At 48.0% G+C, this 21,992-nt stretch overlaps 1 pseudogene across 1 annotated transcript; it reads right to left on the bottom strand.

The window, feature by feature from the left end:
• Window positions 1-21,226: 21,226 nt before the first annotated feature.
• Window positions 21,227-21,531, bottom strand: LOC307049405 (non-histone chromosomal protein HMG-14-like; annotated as a pseudogene). Its single transcript has one exon. The product of its transcript is annotated as a non-histone chromosomal protein HMG-14-like (transcript).
• Between the last annotated feature and the right edge of the window lie 461 nt (window positions 21,532-21,992).

Here is a 21,992-nt window from a genome sequence, read left to right as displayed (position 1 = left end):
CCTGTCTGCACAGCCTGGACCCCCTCTCAGCCTTTTCCTTCCAGTCCAAGTCCTGGTTCACCTGGTGGAGAAGCTTCTCAAAGCCACTTCTGCCTCCTAGCCTTCCTCACCCTGGAGCTGATAAGGGGGGAAAGAGAAAACTGAATCAGGAAAGAAATCCAGCTGATAGAACTCCAGGTCATGCTGCTTTGTGGAACCAGCGGGGGCCTCCCTGGGCAGAATTCTCCCTCTGAGGGGCCAGCTCTACAGGGGCTGAGACCAAGAGGGGTCTGGGTGCCCAGGCCAGCCCCAAGGTATTGAGTAGCAGGTTAAGACAGGTGAGAAGAGGAGAGACAGGCAAGAAGTAGAGACGGGAAGTAGAGACTGAGTAAGTGGGGATAGAGGAAATGGAGAGATAGGTAGAGCAGAGAGACAGGAAGTGGAGAGACAGGAAGAAGAGACTTGGCCAGTGGCAGGAGAAATGGCCAGCAGGGACCCATGTTACTCAGGGTTCCTTTGCCAGCTGTATTCCCCATGCAAGAGGATGAGGAAAATTTAAGTCTCTACTGGGAAAATTCAAGCCTGGAGATCATTTAAGCTTTCCTGGGACTCTGCCAGCCATCTCCAGGGTTTTGTCAAATTTTCCACCTACTCCCCTTTGCATGTGGAAATTCAGCCTGCATCTTAGAAACCCCATCCTCAACACTGGCTTTTTTCAGCTCTCGGTTATTCAGGAGGGTTTGTGGATGAAGATGCGCGGGGTAAGGGGTTTTATAGGGACCGGCTGGAGCTATGCCCCTGTGCCCCACTTCCACCCATCTTCGCACATACACTCAGCAATCAGTTGTGCAGGAGGCACTGGTTGGGGGGCACACTTAGAGAATCAGGTATTGGGTTGTCCTGCTTTATCCCCCAGGGAAATACCAGGTGTCCACAGAACCCCAGGACACATCCCCCACTGCCTGGAATGACAGCACCTCCTCAGAGTAATTCAGGAATTTTTTTCTATTTAATTGTGCAAATATAGAACCAAATTGCACAATATAAAAAGTATGATATAGGTATATATATATATATATATATATATATATATATTTTTAAGTTCATGGTCTTTCCCTCTCTCCTTTTAATCCTACCTTTCTGAGGATTACTATTTTGATGTGTACATTTATTTTTTTTTAATGCTTATAAAAACACACTGACCTACTGGCTTTTTTCCCCCAGACAAAATGGTGACACATAGTATTACTAAACTTGCTTTGTTAAAAATATTTAGCAGTATGTCCCAGGTATTGTTCCAGGTCATGACATAGGGATGAGTCATTCTTTTTTAACAGCTCTGTTGCATCCCATTGTGTGGATATACCATTGTCTTCTTAGTCCTTTCAGGCCATCGTAACAAAAGTATCACAGATTGGGTGGCTTATAAACAACAGAAATTTATTCCTTACAGTTCTGGAGACTGGGAGGTTCAAGATCAAGGCAGGTTCAGTGACTGGTGAGGGCCTGCTTCCTGTTTCATAGACGACCTTCTCACTGTGTCCTCATGCGGTAGACGGGATGAGGGAGCTCTACGGGGTCTCTTTTATAAGAGCACCAGTCCCATTCATGAGGGCTCCACCCTCATGCCCTAATCACCTCCCAAAGCCCTAGCTCCAGTTATCATCATGCTGAGGGTTAGTTTTCAACATATGAATTTGAGGACACAAACATTCAGTCTACGGTAATCATGATTTTAATAACCAGTCTTCTGTGATGGACATTCAAGTCATTTCCAGGTTGGATTTTGTGGTTGTTGTTGTTTGGGAGTTTTGTTTTTATTTTGCTATTATTATAAACAACCCTGTAATAATTACTATGCATCTCTCATGACATACTGGGGTTTTGATGCTATAGGGCAGAGTCCTGGAGTGGGATTGCTGAGTCAGAGGAAATGTGTGTTTAAGTTATACCAGGCACTGCCTGATAGCTTCTCAAGAAGATCTTGCAATTCACACTCCTTCAGAATAATCTTCAACTCCAAAACCAGAGGGTGATAATTTCTCAGGGAAAGCCTTTTTTAAAAATTTCATGTCACTTTTAGGTATGAATAAGATGTGAAATTACTTTACAAACTCCGAAGTGTTTACGGATCAGACATCGGCTGGTGATGACTTGCTCCTTAAATTCTAAGTAATAATGCTTCCAATCCCCATTCTCCAGATTTTCCCAAGTCAATGCTCTGCCAAGTTTTTTGGAAATTCTCTGAGAGAAGGGGGAGGAGTTTGCAGTTGCAGGGTCGCCTCTGATTCCTCACCCTGGGCAACCCTGAAATCATTCTGTTAGTAATCCCACACATGCTGTTTTGTCCCATGCCACGTTTATCCAGATTAAGCCCTTCTCTATAATGCACACACGTGCGCGCACACACACGCACACATCCCTCATACACAGTTATTCATATGCGTACAGAGTACTGAAACTTTAGGGGAACTGAAAGGATTTATATCTTAAGATACATATAACTTAAAATTCACAGTTCAATATACCTGTTGCTAAAAATTCCCCCAAGCGTTTCTGAAATAGGGTTCTGATCTTTGGATTTTTATGTGGTCTTTCCCTTCCTTTCTCCCTATATTTCTGTCCTCTCTCAAAAGAACAACTCCAGGGGCTTCCCTGGTGGCGCAGTGGTTGAGAGTCCGCCTGCCGATGCAGGGGACACGGGTTCGTGCCCCGGTCTGGGAAGATCCCACATGCCGCGGAGCGGCTGGGCCCGTGAGCCATGGCCGCTGAGCCTGTGCTCCGGAGCCTGTGCTCCGCAGGGGGAGAGGCCACAGCAGTGAGAGGCCCGCCTACCGCAAAAAAAAAAAAAAAAAAAAAAAAAAAAAAAAAAAGAACAACTCCAAAGATATAATAAATCCTCCCCCCCTCTTTTTTTTTGCCGGGCCACGCAGCTTGAGGGATCTTAGTTCCCCACCAGGGATCAGCCCTCCGCCCCCTGCAGTGGAAGCACAGAGTCCTAACCACTGGACCACCAGGGAAGTCCCTTCCCTTTTCTTAGACGCTGAAATTCAGTTCATCCCAGCCTCTGCTCCAAGATTTTGTGACCCTGGACAGAAGGGCCTTTCGTCTAATGGGATCCACCTTCCTTAGAAAGGTTCATGGGTTGTAAGTAGCAAAAAGTTTTCTCTCCTTTCCATACCAAAAGGTTCGTTCTTTTAATCCATTCTCCACCCAGAGCAGAGTGTTCTTTAAATAATGTAAATCAGATTCCATTACAGCCCTGGTCCATCCCTGCTGGCTTCCCAAAGCCATTAGAATAGAAGCCAAACCTCTTTCCTGGGCACACACCTGCACCCTTTCCTGCGTCCTTTTCCTGGGCACATACCCATTTCTGCTCTCAGATCTCCAAATGTGTTTTAGGTTCTGTTGTGTCCCCTCCGTGCCCTCTCCCTGCTTACAATGTACATAGGAACTCAGACAGGGAGGAGGAGCCCACCCCAGGCCTCTTGCTCCCCTTTATAACCGCCACTACCCAGCCTTCACTGGGACTCGCTGGATCTCTTCTCCTGGGGGCGGGTGGGGGGGAACTGGCTTGGGGTGATCACCCAAGATCTTCCAGATCTTTCGTTCCAGAGTTGGACCTTGGCTTTCAAAACTCAAAAGCCAAAAATTGAACTCTTGTTCTCCTCACTGTGCTACAATGATCCTGTCTTGAGGTGATGGTCCGACTGCCCTAGATTGGGGAGGGGCACGGCATGACAGGAAGAAGCTGGAGCGAACACTTCAGTGAATGCATCAGCTTGTATTCTCTTGGCAAAGACACCATAGCAAGACGGCTGGCTTCTTTCTGTGAATACTTTGATAAGCTCTTGGATGGAGAGGTGGGCAGACACCCCAAGGGGCAACTCGAGGGACAGAGAGCGGTTTCTGTCCAGCTAACCACCTGGCTTACATCAAGATGGGGACGAGTGCGGACAGTGGACCCAGGAGTGCTCAGGCTAGTGAGGAAGTTTTGAGAGACTGTACATTAATAGTAAGCGGAAACGTGAAGCAGGGAAGAGAAATAGCATCTGATTCCACTTAGATGACACACCTAGAGTAGTCAAATTCATAGCGACAGAAAGTAGAGTGGTGGTTACCAGGGGTTGGGGGAGGGGGAAATGGGGAGCTATTGTTTAATGGGTGTAGGGTTTCAGTGTGAGATGATGAAACGGTTCTGGAGGTGGAAAGTAGTGAAGGTTGCACAACGATATGAGTGTACTTAATGCCACTAAACTGTACACTTAAAAGTGATTAAAATGTTAAATTTTCTGTTATGTTTATTTTATCACAATTAGAACAGTTTTTTAAATTGCATAATAAAAATTATAGAGTTCATGGGAAAAATGGAGCTGGGACCTAACACTCAAAAATTCTGTCAATTACACATTTTAAAAAATATGTAGGAACGTAACAAAACAGTAGCACAGTTTTACAAGTGTTAAATGGTTAAAAAACACATAAATACGACAATAGACATAGTACTTCACCTTGAAGGAAAAAAAACAAGAAAGATACAGAAGAGAGATTCTCAAACTTTTTGGTCTCAAGACCCCTTTACACTCTTAAAGCGTTTTGAAGAACCCCAAAGGGCTTGTGCTTATATGGTTGATATCTATCAATATTTTCCACATTCAAAATTAAAGCTGAGAAATGTGTAGCAAACAAGAACACAGAAGCACACAGGCCATCAGGGTGATGACATCATCACACGTCACTCCGGGAAACCCCACCACACACTCGTGAGAGAAGGAAAGGGAAGAAGGCAAATAACAGCATAATATTCTCCTATGAGAATAGTTTTGACCTTGTGGGTCTCCTAAAAGGGTTCAGGGGACTCCCAAACATTCCCAGAACACACTTTGAGAGTGGCTGGTCTATTCTAGAGCTAAGGCAAGGTCTCTAGAGAGGCCTGTAGAGAGGATAGGAAAGGGGGAGAGGAGGGTATCCGAATGGGAAGTCAAGCACAGTCGGGAAAGGCCCCACTAGGAGGGGCTCCAGAAAGGCCGATGGAGCAGGGAGACTTGCAGAGAGACACAGCTGTGCCCACCTGACCCGCTATAGCGGTCCCTGCAGTTTAGCAAGTGGGCCCAAGGCTGCCCACACGCAGCTGCTCCCCGGGAGTGCACCTTCCGGCCCTTCCCCAGGGCCCCCAGCAACGAGGCTCTCCAGCTTATTCCCGATTTGACACAGGAAGGAGCAGTTGTTTGAAAGCGGTTTTCTGCCGGCCAAGCGAGGGATGGCCAACCCCTGCCCTGTGATGCTCCCACAGATCCAACGTGAGTGGCAGCCAGTTTAATAAGGCTTATTTAAAAACAAAAACAAATCAGCTTATTCTCAGTGTGAAATGAGTTGTGTTCGGCCTTAATCCCCTGTGGTCAGTCAGCGCCCTGCGGCTATGCCAGCTGTCCCAGTCCCCGCAGACCGCCTTAGTGAAGGTTACGTCCCCTTTCCAATGACGAGGAGCAGAAATCCAGTAATGCATTCAGTGCAGTGAAAACTTAATCCCAGATATCATTTTTACTCATCTGAGCAAAGTTAACCCGCTGAAGATTCAATTCAACAAACACTGCCTCTGAATTGGGGTCATCCATTTACTTAATTGTAACGTTGCTGCTTCTTGCACGAGATCTGATCAACACCCAGGTCAAGGCTCTGTAATGGGTTTTATTCATCATCTTTTCTGCTTCCCTCTGGGTAAGTGAAGCCAGGATGGAGTGGGGATTGGCAACGTGCTTGCGCTGATGCCAAGCGAAGCTCCCAAAACATGCAGGCGTTTATGGGTCAGGAGGGGGTCACAGGCACAGGGGTGTCAAGTGACATGCCCCTTGGGAGGGCTAGGAAACTGGAGGAGCCTCTTCAGCAGGGGGCTCCTGGGCCACATGGGAGAAATGGGGAAAGGGCTCTGGAACCTGAAAGGAAGGCCCCTGCACTACCAGAGTAGGGCACTGTGGTGGTCAGGGTTCTCCAGAAAATAGAACCGCTAAGATGTACATATACATAGGAAAAGACTTATTCTACAAAATTGGCTTACACAATCATTGAGGCTGACAAGTCCCAAGATCTGCAGGGTGTGTCGGCCAGCTGGAGATCAAGGAGAGCCAATGGTGTAGCTCCAGTCTGAGTCTGAAGATGAAGGCCTGAGAACCAGGAGAACCAGTGGTATAAGTTCCATTCCAAGAGCTGGCAGGCCAAGGGCCAGTAAGAGCCCTTGGAAGGCAGTTGGAAGGCAGTTGGAAGGCAGGAAAAAGCCAACATCCTGGTCAGAAAGCAGTCAGACAAGGGGAATTCTACCTTACTCAGAGGATGGTCAACCTTTTTGTTCTATTCAGGCCTTCAGCTGATTGGATGTAACCCACCCACAGTAGGGAGGGCAATCTGCTTTACTTAGGCCACTGATTTAAATGTTAATCTCATCCAGAAACAGCCTCACAGAAACACCCATAATAATGTATGACCAAATATCTGGGTACACTGGAGCCCAGGCAAGTTGACACATAAAATTATTCATCACAGGGCTTCCCCGGTGGCACAGTGGTTGAGAATCTGCCTGCCAATGCAGGGGACACGGGTTTGAGCCCTGATCTGGGAGGATCCCACATGCCGCGGAGCAACTAGGCCCGTGAGCCACAACTACTGAACCTGTGCGTCTGGAGCCTGTGCTCTGCAACAAGAGAGGCTGTGACAGTGAGAGGCCCGTGCACCGCGATGAAGAGTGGCCCCCACTTGCCACAACTAGGGAAAGCCCTCACACAGAAACGAAGACCCAACACAGCAAAAATAAATTAATTAATAAACTCCTACCCCCAACATCTTCTTTAAAAAAAAATTACTCATCACAGACACCCAAAGAAAAAGGGAGACAAAGATTATCTCCAAATCAGGAGGGAAAGGGTGAGTGCTCATTTAGGAGCAAGAGAAAGTGGAAAAACTGGCTGTTCCAGGTCAGGCTGATTGTTGTGGCTGGGCTGGGGGCTTCCCCTTGTGAGTTCTTCCTGGTCCTGCAGCAGTGGGGAGCATACCATGGACGTAGGCTAACTTGGAAGGGCCTACAGGGCCTGGACCATTAAAAACCAGGCTTTTGGGCAATAATCACCACTCCCAACTCTGGGGCCAAGGAGGACCTGCCCCTAGCTTCTGGGCCTTTCCAGGCAACGCGACATCTTAGACCAGGGTGTCTCCCCTCCTAACTGCATTTCTACAGCTTTATTAATTAAAGCTGAATCTCTAACAACCAACAATGAAGGAAAAGGGCCTTCACCAAGGAGAAAAGAAGGAATAAGAATTCAGAGAACCTTCCCGGGACCCTTGCAACACCTGGCAAGTACATCATCTTATTGAGCAATGAAGAAGGTCATGGTGGCCCACCTGTACTTAATCACAATTAATTATGATATGATCAACATAAGGGAGTGCCCATGATAAACCTGACCCTGTGCGTTATGGTCTTAACTCGTTTAATCCATTGATGACGTTAACTAGAACAACCCCAGAAGGTGGGAACCATTATCCTTCCCATTTTATAGAGGAAGAAAGTGAGGCACATAGACAGGTGCTGACACGGGGTCATACAGCTACTGAGGGATAGAGCTGGGATCTGAACCCACACGGTCCTTCCGGAATTAACCACGCCACTATGCCACCTCCTCTCATGAGTGGGTTCCCCACGTGGGGTCCCTCGGGTTTGGGTCATGCCCTGAGCACCCGGGAAACTGAATGGAGAAACAGCTGGGCCCAGGCCTGAGGGCACAGCTGAGTGGAGTGAAAAGCAGCCTTGCTGGGGGTGAAGAAAGAGCCAACCGGCTTTCAACCTGGATCCTTCAGTCTCCTGTCTTCCTCTTGCCATGGCCACATGCAGCCCCTGGAAGAGGATGACCAGCAAATTAGGAAAGAAACAGACGGCCACCTGTTAAAGGGAAAAACCAAAGGCCCCAAATGGCCTCACCTGTGCTAAAACCCATGCTAACTGACCTAGATTTCACACCTGACCTAACTGTAGTTTTGACCTTCCCCAGGAATGTAGTGGCAATCGGCCAGTCTGGAATTTTCTGGTCAGCACCAGTGAAGTACTCTATCACAGGGCCCTGTCCATTCCCCCACCAAGGGATGAAGAGGTAAACTGCATGATAGACCCTCATCCTCCCCCCACCCACCCCCCGAAAGAAGGTGATCTGGTCTGAAATAATCCTCTTTTTTTTGCTGCACGCGGGCCTCTCACTGTTGTGGCCTCTCCCGTTGCGGAGCACAGGCTCCGGACGCGCAAGCTCAGCGGCCATGGCACACGGGCTTAGTTGCTCCGCGGCATGTGGGATCTTCCCGGACCGGGGCATGAACCCGTGTCCCGTGCATCGGCAGGCAGACTCTCAACCACTGCGCCACCAGGGAAGCCCAACAATCCTTTTCTTTTGCTGATAGCTTCTGTGTGCCGCCCTCCTCCTGCCTATAAAAACCTTCCAGTTCATACAACCCCTCTGACCACCCTTCTACTTACTAGGTGGGATGCTGCTGCATTCTTGAATCATTGAATAAAGCCAATTAGATCTTCAGATTTACTCATTTAAATTTCATTTTTTAACACACTTAAAGCAAGTCTAAGGGGGAGGTGGCAGCCCCAAGGACAACAGTATGGGTACCACTGCCTGCAGGGAGGGCTGATGTTCTGGAACAGGGAAGTCAAGAGGCTGTTCCCTGACTGAGGGCCCTTTAGCCTCCTGTGCCCCCTCCAGGCTCCCCTGTTACATCTGTAAACCCCGTGGTGACAGAGACTCTGTCTTCTTTCAACACTCAGCAGACAATCCACCAACCCAGTGGCCCCTGTGCTCCAAACTGCTGTGACGACGCTTCCCAAGCCAGCCTTGGGCCTCTCTTTATCCCTGAGGAAAACAGCTAAGTCTGCCCTTCGAGTCCAGAACAAGTTCTCAATTTTAATTCTGGATTTAATTCCATGTGGGTTGAGCCAGGAGCCATTCGGAGATGGATTAGCAGCCCTGACACTCAGCCTCTTGTCTTTGGGAAAAGGGACATGAATCAGCGCCCACTAAGCCCACTGCCTGTGGAAGTCTCCCTGCGACTCAGTGCCTTTGGGAATGACCCCTCTGGGCCAGTTCACCATCTTTTCGGGATCACTCTGCCTACCCCAAAGCAGGATTCAGCAACATGACTGGGAGGCAGCCACAGGGGAAGGACACAGCAGAAATAAGAGGTATAATGCCAACGGCCACGGATTCCTGGGGTGGGAGGTTTTCCTCTTCATGGCCCCTGATAGACACCAACACACACCAAAAGTAGGAGAATAAAAGGAAGTCCGAGGAATTGGGGCTTGTGTCAGTCAGGGTCCTTCAGAAAAACAAAACCAGCAAGAGATAGGCATGTATAGTCTGAAGGGGTCTGAGAACCAAGAGAGTTGATGGTGTACATTCCAGTATGAAAGCCAGCAGACTAAAGACCCAAGAAGAGCTCATGCTTCAGTTCATGTCCAAAAGCAGGAAAAGACTGACGTCCCAGCTCAACAGTCAGGCAGGAGGAATTCTCTCTTACTTGCAGAAGAGTCAACCTTTTTGTTCTATTCAGGCCTTTGACTATTTAGATGAGGCCCACCCACAGTAGGAGGGCAATCTGCTTTATACCATCTATGGATTCAGATGTTAATCTCATCCAAAACCACTCTCAGAGATGCACCTAAAATAATGTTTGACCAAATATCTGGGCATCCTGTGGCCCAGTCAAGCTGACACATAAAATTAACCATCACAGGGCTCAAAGTAGAAAAAGAAAGCGTACTTAGCATAAAAACACATAAGTGCTATGCATGAGAAGTCGCCTTTGACCCAGGAAAGGCTTGATTGTGTTGCAGGTTCCCCAGCCTGAGGTCAGAGCAGGTGCAAAGCCAAGTGGGACTGAGTGACTGCAGAAGTGAAGAGGGACCCTGAGGAGGATCCCTGGGAGGGACCCAGGTTAAGGGGATGTGCAAAATATGTACAGCCTGGGCCATATGTAAAGCCAAAACAGACTGTTACCTTCTATCTCTAACTTAACAAAATTATTTATGCCGACATTTCATCTTAGGAATAAACAATGTAACACAAATCATTTATTCAATCCCTCTAATAATTATCAACTCATTTGTGGAGTGATTTTTTAATTTGTTCTGGCTGTCACTAGCTGGGAGGTCCCTGTCTGAGCCACGGTTCACTATCAGGACTGCATCAAATCCTTCCAAGGTTGTCCCCATCAGATTGATGGTCACTGGGTCCCTGGCACTTGGTGTTCTATTACAGCTAGTGAAGCATGGCCTTGTGCCCACACATCATGGCTAGGAACACACACCTACCCTGTGACCTGGAGGCAAAGAGCCTCTGCAACAGTGGCTGCCTGCCTTGCCACCGGCTCTGTTGTGCCCACCAACGCTGGCTGCTCTGGGGCGGTGGGCAGGCACAGCACTCACCCTTGCCCCCATCCATTTGGTGCCAGCAAGGGCTGCCAGCATCCTCTCCAGCATCCGGCCACCTGGTAACCTCTGGGCTGCCTGGGCCAATGTCATTTGATGGTTTAGAGTCTCATGAACTCATACTTTTTACCATCTGGTATGAGAGGATTTCAATATTTTAATCACCATGAGGACTTTGCGGTGTGTCCTCAGCAAATAACAACCCTGAGTCAGAAGGACCTAGGGGACATGAGGAAGGGGGTGGAGATAGAGGGGGACGAATGACGAGGGCTTTCCCTATTGGCTAGACAGGAACAGTTCAGGCAGGCAGCCCAGGGATCTAGGATTAAGACCCCCAGTGTCACTGCGGAGATGGGGAATGAGCTGGAAAGAGAAGCTAGAAGTACAGGTCTGCCTTGAACATCTCAACTCTGCACACTTAACCACTCAATGGTAAGAATTAAGGGTGGAGTGCTGGGCATATATTACCATGTACCATGCACACATACCATGGCAGTCCCCAAGGAAGGCATGCCCCAAATAGTTTTCTTTACATTTCTCCAAAAAAAAAATCTCTTTAAAGAACATATTATTGGGCTTCCCTGGTGGCGCAGTGGTTAAGAATCCACCTGCCAATGCAGGGGACACGGGTTCGAGCCCTGGTCCGGGAAGATCGCACATGCCACGGAGCAACTAAGCCCGTGTGCCACAACTACTGAGCCTGCGCTCTAGAGCCCGCGAGCCACAACTACTGAAGCCCATGCATCTAGAGCCCGTGTTCCGCAATAAGAAAAGACACCGCAGTGAGAAGCCCTCGTACCACAATGAAGAGTAGCCCCCGCTCGCCGCAGCTAGAGAAAGTCTGTGCACAGCAACAAAGACCCAATGCAACCAAAAATAAATAATAACTAAATAAATAAATTTTTAAAAATCATATTAAAAAAGCTATCAATGAGATTCAAAAAAAAGAGAACATATTATTATCTCGTATTTCACATGAGGAGAGTAAAGCTCAGAGAGTCTGGATTTATTCATTCATCCCACAGATGAACATACCAAGTACTGTGCCAAGCACTAGGTAAGAACTGACCCAATAGACATGGGCCCTGCCTTCACGGAGCTTGCAGGCTGGTGAGCAAGACCCACATTAAAGAAATGAGCCCACAAATAATTATACAATTATATTATACATCGCCATAAAATACAATTAAAAAAAAAAAGGCCAAGGGTGCCATGAGAGTGAATGACATGGGGACCTAATATAGGCAGACCACTCAGGGAGAACTTCCGTCTGCAGGAGCCCACAGTGACTCAGCCAGTGAGCAGCAGAACCAGGATTCTAACCCACAGCGTTGCTCTTCCCACCGGTTTCCCCATCACTAAGCCAATGGGAATGGAGGGGCTGAACAATCTCCCCTTATATTTAATCTATACATCTTGGATATATCTTAGGCTGCTGAGGCCCAAGGTTCTCACTTCTACATTCCCACCATTTATCCTACCTACCTTCCTCAGTGTATGGGGTTAGGATAAGTCAGACATGGGAGACTGGTGTTGGGACACTTTAAAAAAATGTTGAACAGTAGCAAGAGGCCTTGAGGCCCATTCCTGACTTTGCTACTTGCCAAGGATGAGACTGAGATGCTTTGGTTTACCTAAACTCTAAGGGGTCATGCAGTGATCATGGTTACCTTTTACTAAGCACCTACCACATGTCAGGAGCTGAATAGCGGCTTTGAATGAGCATTGTCATCTGTGGTTGCCTGAATTACCAACCCTGATTCTTCACTCCTCCCTGCACCCATGCCTTTGCCATGGGTCCATTGTGGGCAGGCTGTGTTTCCTGATCCCTGTCTCTGGGCTCAGTCACGTGATTTATTTTAGACAATGGGATGTTAATAGATAAGATGCAAGCAAGGACTTGAAATATGCTTGAGCAGTCTTTTTCTTGTGTCTCTGCCATTGCTGTGAGAAGAGATTCCCCAGGCAGCTATTGCCACTTCAGCCTGGGCCCACAGTGAGGCTCATGGAGGAGACTGGAGTCATCCAGACATGCAGCTGGAACCAGAGCTGCCCAGCCTGGCCCAGCTACAACAGCTGGTCCCAGCCAACCCTTAGAAACATTAGAAATAAATAGTTTATTGTTGGATGTCACTGAGATGTGGTGGTTGTTACACAGCAGTAGCTAGCTGATACAGTATTTCAACCTCATAACAACTCTGAAGTAAGTATTTTCTCTACCATTTTACAGATGGATACACTAGACTTGAGGTTTATACATTGGCCTATGTCATAAAATTAGCATGTGGCAGAGTTAGGATTTAAATCTAGGACCTTCTGGGGCTAAAGCCCAAAATGTAGGTGTTGGTGCTGCTTCAGGAAGACATTTGCATTAATACCGATCCTGTGATGATGTAAATTTGGACATGAGGTAATTGACAGCTGGCCCCTAGAACCTGGAGCTGCCCAGCTGCACAAGCTCATCCCGGTTGTTTTATAAACTTATCAGTGATGCCACCCTACTTCATACGTGTAAAATTTTTATCCCCATTTAGTAGCATTTCAGCAGGTTTTGTTCTATTATAATTCTCTAGAGATCAAGAGGAATTTTTAGAATAGAACTTCAGTGTCTGGGAAAGGGAAAAAGAGAAATGAAGGAGTGGATTGTGTTTAAGGAGATAAAAATCACATCAAGGGAAAGAAGGAAAAAAATGATTACTATTATTCATTCCAAGGGGCTGGAGTGGAGCTGTCATTCCAACCAGGAGATCAGGGAGGAGGCTCTTGTGGTTATAATCAGGCAAGTGACAATGGTGACTTGATCGAGGGTGAAAGGGTTAAGTGAGCACCTGAAGAATGAAAGCACATGATGTGACCCAGTGCCCTAAAGCCACGCTGTGAAGGAACTGGGCAAGTAAACCCACTTAATCACAGTGACATCCTCCAAGTTCTTTCTCCCTATCCAAAGTTACAAGCCACAGAGCCCAACTCTGGCTCAGAGCCAGTTTCCAGTTAACTGGGCACCTCATCTCTTCTCCAGTCTGAGAAGCAGCCCCCAAATGAGCTGGAGGAAGGGTCCCCAGCAGGGACCTTGTCCTCACAGCAGGAGGGCAGCTGTGCAGTCAGGACACCTCACTCTCCCCATGGGCGCACCCACCCGGGCCCGAGGTGCATCCCCACTCCATCCGGGAGGACTGCAGACCTGCGTGGAGGCTAGAGAGATTCTGGAGAGGCTTCTGGTTTTCACAGAGGCCAAACTGGGGGTGGGGAGTAGGGGCTAGGGAACATCGTGTAGGAATCCAGGGTTGAACTGCTTTGGGTCAGAGATTGGTCTTCCATCTTCAGTGTGTGAACTGAAAGCCAGGAGGGGGGTTGATTTGTCTGCCAAAGGATGCACCAGACCTCCACTCTTCATGCCTTCAGGCTCAGCTCTCAAGGAAGGCCTGGGGACAGGGATCAGAAGCCCTTGGCCTGTGTCAGGCTATCCCTGGAGGCAGCAGGCATCTGCTTCCTACTCCCTTAAAACTCCGTAGTGGAAACTGGGGGAGAATAAAGGACAACCATGTGGGTCACTGAAATATACCACCACTACAGCCTTGCTGCCTCCAGTGTCCCCAGACTTGGCTCCAGAGGCCAGTTCTGCCGGGGGGTGGGGGAGTACCCCTTTCCCTGCTTAAGCATCTGGGTCATGGCTTTGCTAAGTGTTTGTTTCTGAGCAGACTGACTTAGGCAGCGACTAAGCTTGGAAGTCATAAAACGTGGTACTAAACCTGTCAGTGAGGCTGTCAGCTGGGCCAGGATGCAGACCCTGGGTGTTGTTTGCAGCAAGGAAAGTCCTCTTGCTTCCAGCTCTTCCAAGTGCCCCAGGCCATCCCTGTCTGATGTGCTGTGAAATCCACAGGCTTTCAAGGTGCTTTCTGATGGGTAGGAGGTCCAGTTGGGATCCACCTCGGATGCAGAGCAGGACTGAGCCATGGTAGAAAGATGGGCCAAGATCAGTGGGACCAGTTAACCTACGCTGGGTCATTCTCTGAAGCCCTTTCTGAATGTATCGGCAGAGGACCCTGGGATTTGACAGAGGGGGCTGTCTCCCTGGGGGTTTCCAGCTCAGCTCATTGCAACACTGTCTGCTTCCTGTGGATGGTTTCACACACAGTGGCTGTGCAACCTGCAGTCTGAAGAGCCTGACCTCAGCTCAGCTCAGCCGCGTGACTTAGGCAGGAAGCATCCTCTCTCTAAGCCTCAATTTTTTTCAGCTGTAAGATGGGAACAACAGTGTCACCTAACCTGCCTGCCCCACAGGCATTGGGAAAGGCTCAAGAGTAATAATATATTTAGAGGATTTGAAAAAGGGCAAAGTGCCTTATAACAATGAAGAATAACAAGTCTTGAGTCCAACCCAACAGACCTTTACCAAGTGCCACCGTTGTGCCAGACGATGTCTGGGCACCAGAGATGCAGAAATGAGGGAAAGAGATACAGTTCCTGCCCCCATGGGCTCAGCACTCTGATGGATGCTTGGAGGAGACAAAAATGTATCCTAATAGTAGCACTAACAATTTTAATAACAGCTCATTCACTGAACGCTTTTATGGCTCAGGCTTGAGCTAAATACTTCACATAACTGAAAATTCTTGAACAACTAGGCAAGGAAGACATTGTTATTTCCATTTTGCAGATGAGGAAACTGAGGCTCAGTAGAGTGTAGTCATTTGTCCAAGCGCACTCAGCTAAGAAGTGATTTCAAAATCTCTCCTTACCAGATGTGCACCTCCTCTCCTGGACTTAGCCAGCATGCACGTGTTTTATATAGTTTCCTCTTACAACCTTTAAAACAGAACTAAAGAGCTTCGTGCTTTATTATATCCATGTATAAAGGGATGTGTGTGTAGGGTCTATATAGAGCGCCAGTCTGGAAGCATCTTACCTGTCCTCCTACTTAGGTTGGACCCATCTCCCAGCAGGTGAGCAGCCTCTCTGTCCAGGTGGCCCACAAGTGGTGGTCACATCATACCCTGGCCCAAGCTTCTGCTTATTTAAAAATAAGCAGACTGGGGACTTACCTGGCAGTCCAGTGGTTAAGACTCCACGCTTCCAATGCAGGGGGCACAGGTCCGATCCCTGGTCGGGGAACTAAGATCCCATGTGCTGCACGGCGCAGCCAAAAAGAAAACAAACAAAAACCAAGCAGACTGGCCCAATCTAGGCCTCCTTTTCCTGCTGTGGAACCTTGGGCACGTTCTCGCACTGAGCTAGTGTTCTCTGTGAAATGGAGAGAAGAGTGACACCTGCTTTGAGGTGATTTTGTGGAGATGACAGAGAAGATGCCGCTACAAAGTGTGTGGATTCCAGAAAGACATCACTGCCTGCTCGTCCCCTTCCCCTGCCCTCCTTCCTGCCTTCTCTCCTCCATGTCTGTTCCCAGGCCCTCAAGGTAGAGGACCAGCAGGCCGCCTGGCCTGCTGCTGCTCTGGAAGCTTCTCCCACTTCTTAGAGGGCTCGGCCCAGCAGAGGCTGATGGTTTTTCCTTGTTAGAGTTAGAGGATTGTGGTGACTGGCCTGGGCACACGGGAAGGTAGGGAGACTGTCCTGCAACACAGCATGTCTTAGATGTGGCTCTAAACAGATGTCTGGGCCAAACACCATTCATTCAGCTGGCAAGCGCTTGAGGGGCTCCAGCTGGTCTACAGGCTCAGGGAACGTGGAGGTAAACCCTCCCTCAGGGGCTCTCCAAGGCCAGAGGGGACATGTGCTCACACCCATGCTATAAAGGGCTGCAAATGTTTCCATGAAGTCTTCATGGAGAGCTGCTGGGACCCAAAGGTGAGGGTGGGGATTCCTGCAGGGAGGGGAGAGCTCAGGACTGGCTTCCTGGATGGGCTCCCGCATTGTAAGAATTGAAGAATGAGTCAGAGGAGGCAGGGCTGAAGGAGAAGTCAAAGCAATGGCGTGGAGGCATTTGGGGAGCCACAGGGGATTCCGTGTGGCAGAGCAGAGGGGAGACCCCAGGGGAAGCAGAGGGGCGGCAGAGGGGTACCAGCTGGGGAGGCAGGGCAAGGGGAAGATCCAGGAGGGCTTGTGGGTGTGTTCTGGGCCAGGGGGAGCCCGGCATTCAGGGACACGGATGACCAGATTCACCCCTCATGCAGCATGGACTCAGGGGAGACTGGAGACCTTGAAGCTTGAGGGTCCCAGTTAGGACAGTTCTGACCTGGAAGGTCACTGTGTTCAGCTTCCTGTTTCCATTTCACTTGTTCCAGGATAAGAACCGGCTTATCAAGGAGTAGGGTTCAATTAATATTCTTCCCAGAACTTCATGAGAACCTTAAAGGAACACACACACCTGAGGGTGGCATCCCATGCTGCCTCTTTTCTCAGGACAGAATGGCTTTCCCAGGCACAGAATTGGGCCTGTCACTGAGCACACCTCCAAGGCAACTCAACTGTCCTCACCATGTTAATTTTCAGAGTTGATTCTTTTCAGCCCCACGAGCCAATTTGAAGGCAAGCATTTTCCATCTTCCCAAGTCACTGTGACCCAAAAGAAAATAAGAAAGCTAATATTCAAGCTTCTTCCTCCTGGAGAAATTGAAAACTTGACCACTTTTTCTTTGTTTCTGCTACATCTAATTCAGTTGTTCTTAAGCTTGAGAGTGAATAGGAACTCACTTTCGGTGTCCATTAAAATGCCAGTCCTTGGGTCCCACCTTGAGATACTGTAGTTCCACAGGTCTGGAGTGGAGCCCAGGAATCTGCAGTTTAAGTTGCCCTGGTGGTCAGAGACCACACGGAGAAAACTGAAGTTTGGCATCCCCATTACTCACAAAATCTTTGAGCTCATGGAGCCTCCCCCAACCCCGGCCCCACCATTGTCTCCTTTCCTTGTATGACCTCAGCTCTGGATTGCATCACTGAAGGCATCTGATGAGTCAGGAAAGAAGAAATTTCCTAGCTGTGCGGTAACTCTGCCAGAATCCTGGCCTCCACATGCAGGGAGACGTGGGGGGAGGCAGATGTTGGAGGCTGCCTCCCAGCAGCCACCGCCCCTGCCCCCATCCACCCTTGCATGTTCTTTCTTGCTAAATAGAACCCCAGTCCTGTTCCAGAATCAGGTGACATGTGTTTCATGGCAGGCTGGTCCCCAGCCCCAGCCCCAGGGAGGAATCTTGATTGGTCTAAATGAGGGGTTTTCAATCCTGGCTGTACCTTCAAGCATCAGGGGAAATTTTAAAGATAGCCATGAATGTATCCCATCTGAGATCAGTTAAAGCAGAGTCTCTAGGACTGGGATTTTGGCATAGATACATTTTATGTTTTGTTTTTTAATTCTGCAGGTGATTCTAGTGTACAGCCATGGTTCAGAACCAAACCAATCATAATAGTAATTCCATTCTCCTTGCCAATGGTTGACTTAAGAATGAACGCATGGCATGTTTATGGCATAAAAGGAGATATAAATGGAAGGATCCATATTCTTCAAAAGGGGCATGAAGAAAAGTTATGTCTTCTTCTGACCTTCTGGCCTTTGGACATTGTGTGAGAGTGATGGCAGCCATCTTGCGACCATGAGGGACAAGCTTGCAAAGGTCAATGTGCTGATGATGGCTGAACAAAACCATGGCAGCAACCTGGGTCTTGCATTTGCTATTGAAGCCTTGCATTCAATATTGAACTGCTAAGTTAACCAACCCTGGAGCCACCTTATCTCTGGACTTCTGGTTATGTGAGATAGTAAATGTTTTCCTTATTAGTTAAATCACTGGTTAGGTCTTTTTGTGGTGGTGGTTGTTTTTTTTTTTTTGGTTGTTTTGTTTTGTTGCTGATTCACCAGCAAAAAGCGTCTTAGATGACACAAGAAGACAGAAAATTCTATCAAGGCTGCCTGTTGGTTCCAATTGCCCTTATAATGATGCCCTTCTTATCTTTCTGTAATGAATAACCACACCTCCCCAATGGAATCTGGCTCCCTTAGGACTCCAGAGAGGTAGAACACCATACTGACTAAGCCCATGGGTTCTGGCCCTGATGTCAGCCTGCCTGATTCAGATGTGCACTCCACTACTAACTAGCTGTGTGATTTCTGGTAGTTATTTAAGCCCTCTAAGCCTCAGTTCAGTCATCTGTAACTTAGGGATAACTTTTACCTATTTCCCAAATTTGGGGATTTAACATGTGGATTTCATGAGATAATCCACACAAAAGTCCATTTCACAACATTCTTGGTGCCTACTACTCAGTATTGAGTTAGACATAGGGAGTCTGAATTTACTGGAACAGCCCCAACTTTTCAGTAAAGGCAATTCAGTAGTAAAACTAAATGCCTTTCTATGACTGTAATTGTAAAAGTCAAGAAAAGCCCTTCGCCAAGCTCTGTCTCAGTTCCTGTTTCAAGCAATGAGGTCTCCATGGCTCTTTCAGGGAATGGAGTGAGCATAGTTTTTATATCCTCTGACAAAGCAGAGATGAGCTGAGGTGTTCCATCGTACTTTTACTGGGCACAGCACAGACATACGTGTCACCACAAGCTGTTCTTGCCGCTGCAGCCGTAAACCCTCAGAGGCTGAGGATGCCAGTTTCCTGACACATGATTCATTGGGCTCGGGATATCCCACAAAGTTGCTGGTCTATCTGTGTGTTTCTGTAATGTCTATTGCCATGTACTCAGGAGCACTTGAAAGAGAATCACAAAGGTGGGAGAAAGCAGCCTCCTGGGTTCTGGGGCCTCTCCCAGTGAGATGTGGCCAAAAGGCTGAGGGCCAATCAAGACAAGAAGTAGGGGGGCTTCCCTGGTGGCGCAGTGGTTGGGAGTCCGCCTGCCGATGCAGGGGACACGGGTTCATGCCCTGGCCTGGGAAGATCTCGCATGCCGCGGAGCGGCTGGGCCCGTGAGCCATGGCCACTGGGCCTGTGCGTCTGGAGCCTGTGCTCCGCAACGGGAGAGGCCACGGCAGTGAGAGGCCCGCGTACCGCAAAAAAAAAATAATAATTAAAAAGAAAAAGATAAGAAGTAGGTCTCCCTCTTCTGGAATGTTCTGATCCCAGGGGTGAGCCTGGGTTACAAGTTCAAGGAGTTCCTAAGGCTAGCCCCTCAACAGCAACAGCCCTTTCCCCACCACTGCAGCCTACAGTATCTGTGGGCAGTATCCAGGCAAAGGACACCAATGGCTAAAGACGTCTCCCTGGTCTCCCTGGGGTTCCAGCATTTAACTTGGCTTTGCCAGCAGTCACATGCTTGCTCTGCTGTTCAGCATGGCTAGCTCTGAAGGGTAGGATTAGATCGGAGGAGGAAACTATGTCCATATTTTACTTTAATCACATCTGGCTGAATTTGTTGCAATGAAAATGTGGGGTTTTAAGTACACTTTTTTTTTTTTACTCCCTTAAAATGACAGTGGGGATTGGTGGAGAACAGAGGGCTGGGGCTGGTGGATGGGGTCAAGAGACCTTTCCATGACTTGTCTGCAATGAGAGCTTCCTGGTGACCCAACCCAGACAGGGTCCGGGCAGCATGGGGGAGGGAGTGTTGCCCAGCCCTTGCTTTCTTCTTCTTCCCTTCTCGCTTCCACACACGGGTCTGGTACCCACAGACCCCTTCAGGTCTTGCTCATTCTGTCCATGAGGCTTATTCAGAGGCTGCACTCAAACCCTAACATCAAAGACGATCTGGACACGGAGCCAGGGTGAAGCCCCAAACTGCCACCATTTGATGATTTTTCCATGTGTTTCATGGTTTTGCTTTGACACTATTTCTACCAGTACCTTTTTTTTTTTTTAAAGATTTAATATGTGATCCTTAGATATACCCAAAAAGTTTAAAATATAATTACCACCTTTATGCCCACCACCCAGTTTAAGAAACAAACTTTTTACCCATAGAGTTGAAGCTGATCACACTCTCTCCTCCCCCTCCTCAAAATAACCTGAATTTGGCACCATCCTATGTATCAGTTGGGATTAAGTTTAGCTACAAATCACAGAAAACCCAAAACAGCTGCTCAAGCAAGACAGAAGTTTATTCACTTTCATAAAAAGAGATCTGAAGGAAAGCATTTCAGGGCTGCTGTGGGAGCTCCATGATACTCAAGGACCAGCTATCCTGTGTGCCACCATCTACAGTACAGTTTCCACCTCCTGGACTAAGATAGCTGCAAAGATCCAGCCATTTCATCTACTTTCAAGCCAGCAAGAAGGAGAAGGGAAGGAAAGAAGGTGACTTCTTGAAAACTGCATGCTATGGTTACATCATATCCCACTGCCCAGAACTGAGTCACAAGGCTGCGCCCAGTTGCAAGAGAAGGTGGAAGATGCAGCTTTATTCCACCTGGCTCTGTGCCCGGTTAAAGATCAGAAGTTGCCTTCCAAGGCAGAAATGGAGAGTGAGATTGAGAGACACCTAGTGGTCTCTGCCACATCACAGTCTTTTTTTTTTTTCTTTCATAATTGAGATTTTATTGGTTGTTCTGAGGATCAGTACACAGACATTTCAATTTGTACACAATTCTTAACATACGTACCAAAAATCTAAAAAATCATGTACTTGTGATTCTTTTCTGAACAGTTATTCCGGTGACTTTCCAGCTTAAAATTTGGAGGCAAATTTTCCTTGACAGGAAATCAAGTACCAATATCTTCAAATATTGATATGCTGTTACATCGTAAGTCCCCTTAATTCACAATTTAATATCGTATACACTACATACTCAAATTGTCAGTCACAGCACATTAACAAAGTTATTAGAAGAACTGGACTACCATGACCAAAGACGTTACAGAGGGCACAAAATTCACAGGTGTGTGATATTAATCAGACTTGGCTTCTTTCTCTGCTGCTTCATCAGAGGCTGGGCTCTCCTCGTTTTTAGTTTCTCCATTTTCTGCAGGGAAGTCTTCTTTAGTCTCTTGGTTAGCCGCCTCGGCCTGTTTTCCTTTTGCTCCCGTCTCCCTTCTGTTTGAACTTTTTTGTCTGAAGATTTATCCTTTCCGGCCACCTTTTTTGGCTTCGTTTCCACTTTTGCAGGAGCCGGTTTAGCTGACAACCTCGCCAATCTCCTCTTGGGCTCCTCCTTCGCCGCCCCCTCGGTGGAGGTGACCTTCCTCTTGGGCATCGTGGTGGCGGGGCCGGCGCGTGCCAGGTGCCTGCGGGCCGAGATGCGCCAAGAGGCTTCGTGACGCTGGGCTGCCTGACCGCTGCCACTCCTCCCGCCGCCGCCGCCGCCGCCGCCGCCAGAGCTGCTGGGACCCGCCCACATCACAGTCTTAGCCAGAATGCCAATTTAGGACCTTTTTCTTTTTTTAAAGAACATTTCTAAGTATTTAGTTTAATTCAAGTATGCAAATAATAAAGCTCAATGAATTTTCACAAATGGATCAAGATATAGAGTGTTACCAAAAGCCCAGAAAGCCCTCCTTAAAACAAAAAAAGAATTCAATCAGAAAATAAAATCCCAGGTTAGTAGCTAGCTCATTCTGTGTTGGCTCACAAGAATTTATTTTGCATTACTCCGTGGTCTTAACATTTATTTTGCATTACTCCGTGGTCTTAACAAGAGGGTATTCCCACTTTCTC

The sequence above is a fragment of the Hyperoodon ampullatus genome (assembly GCF_949752795.1).
Source record: "Hyperoodon ampullatus genome assembly, chromosome: 1".
Lineage (NCBI taxonomy): Eukaryota > Metazoa > Chordata > Mammalia > Artiodactyla > Ziphiidae > Hyperoodon > Hyperoodon ampullatus.
This window is presented reverse-complemented; position numbering and strand designations above follow the sequence as displayed.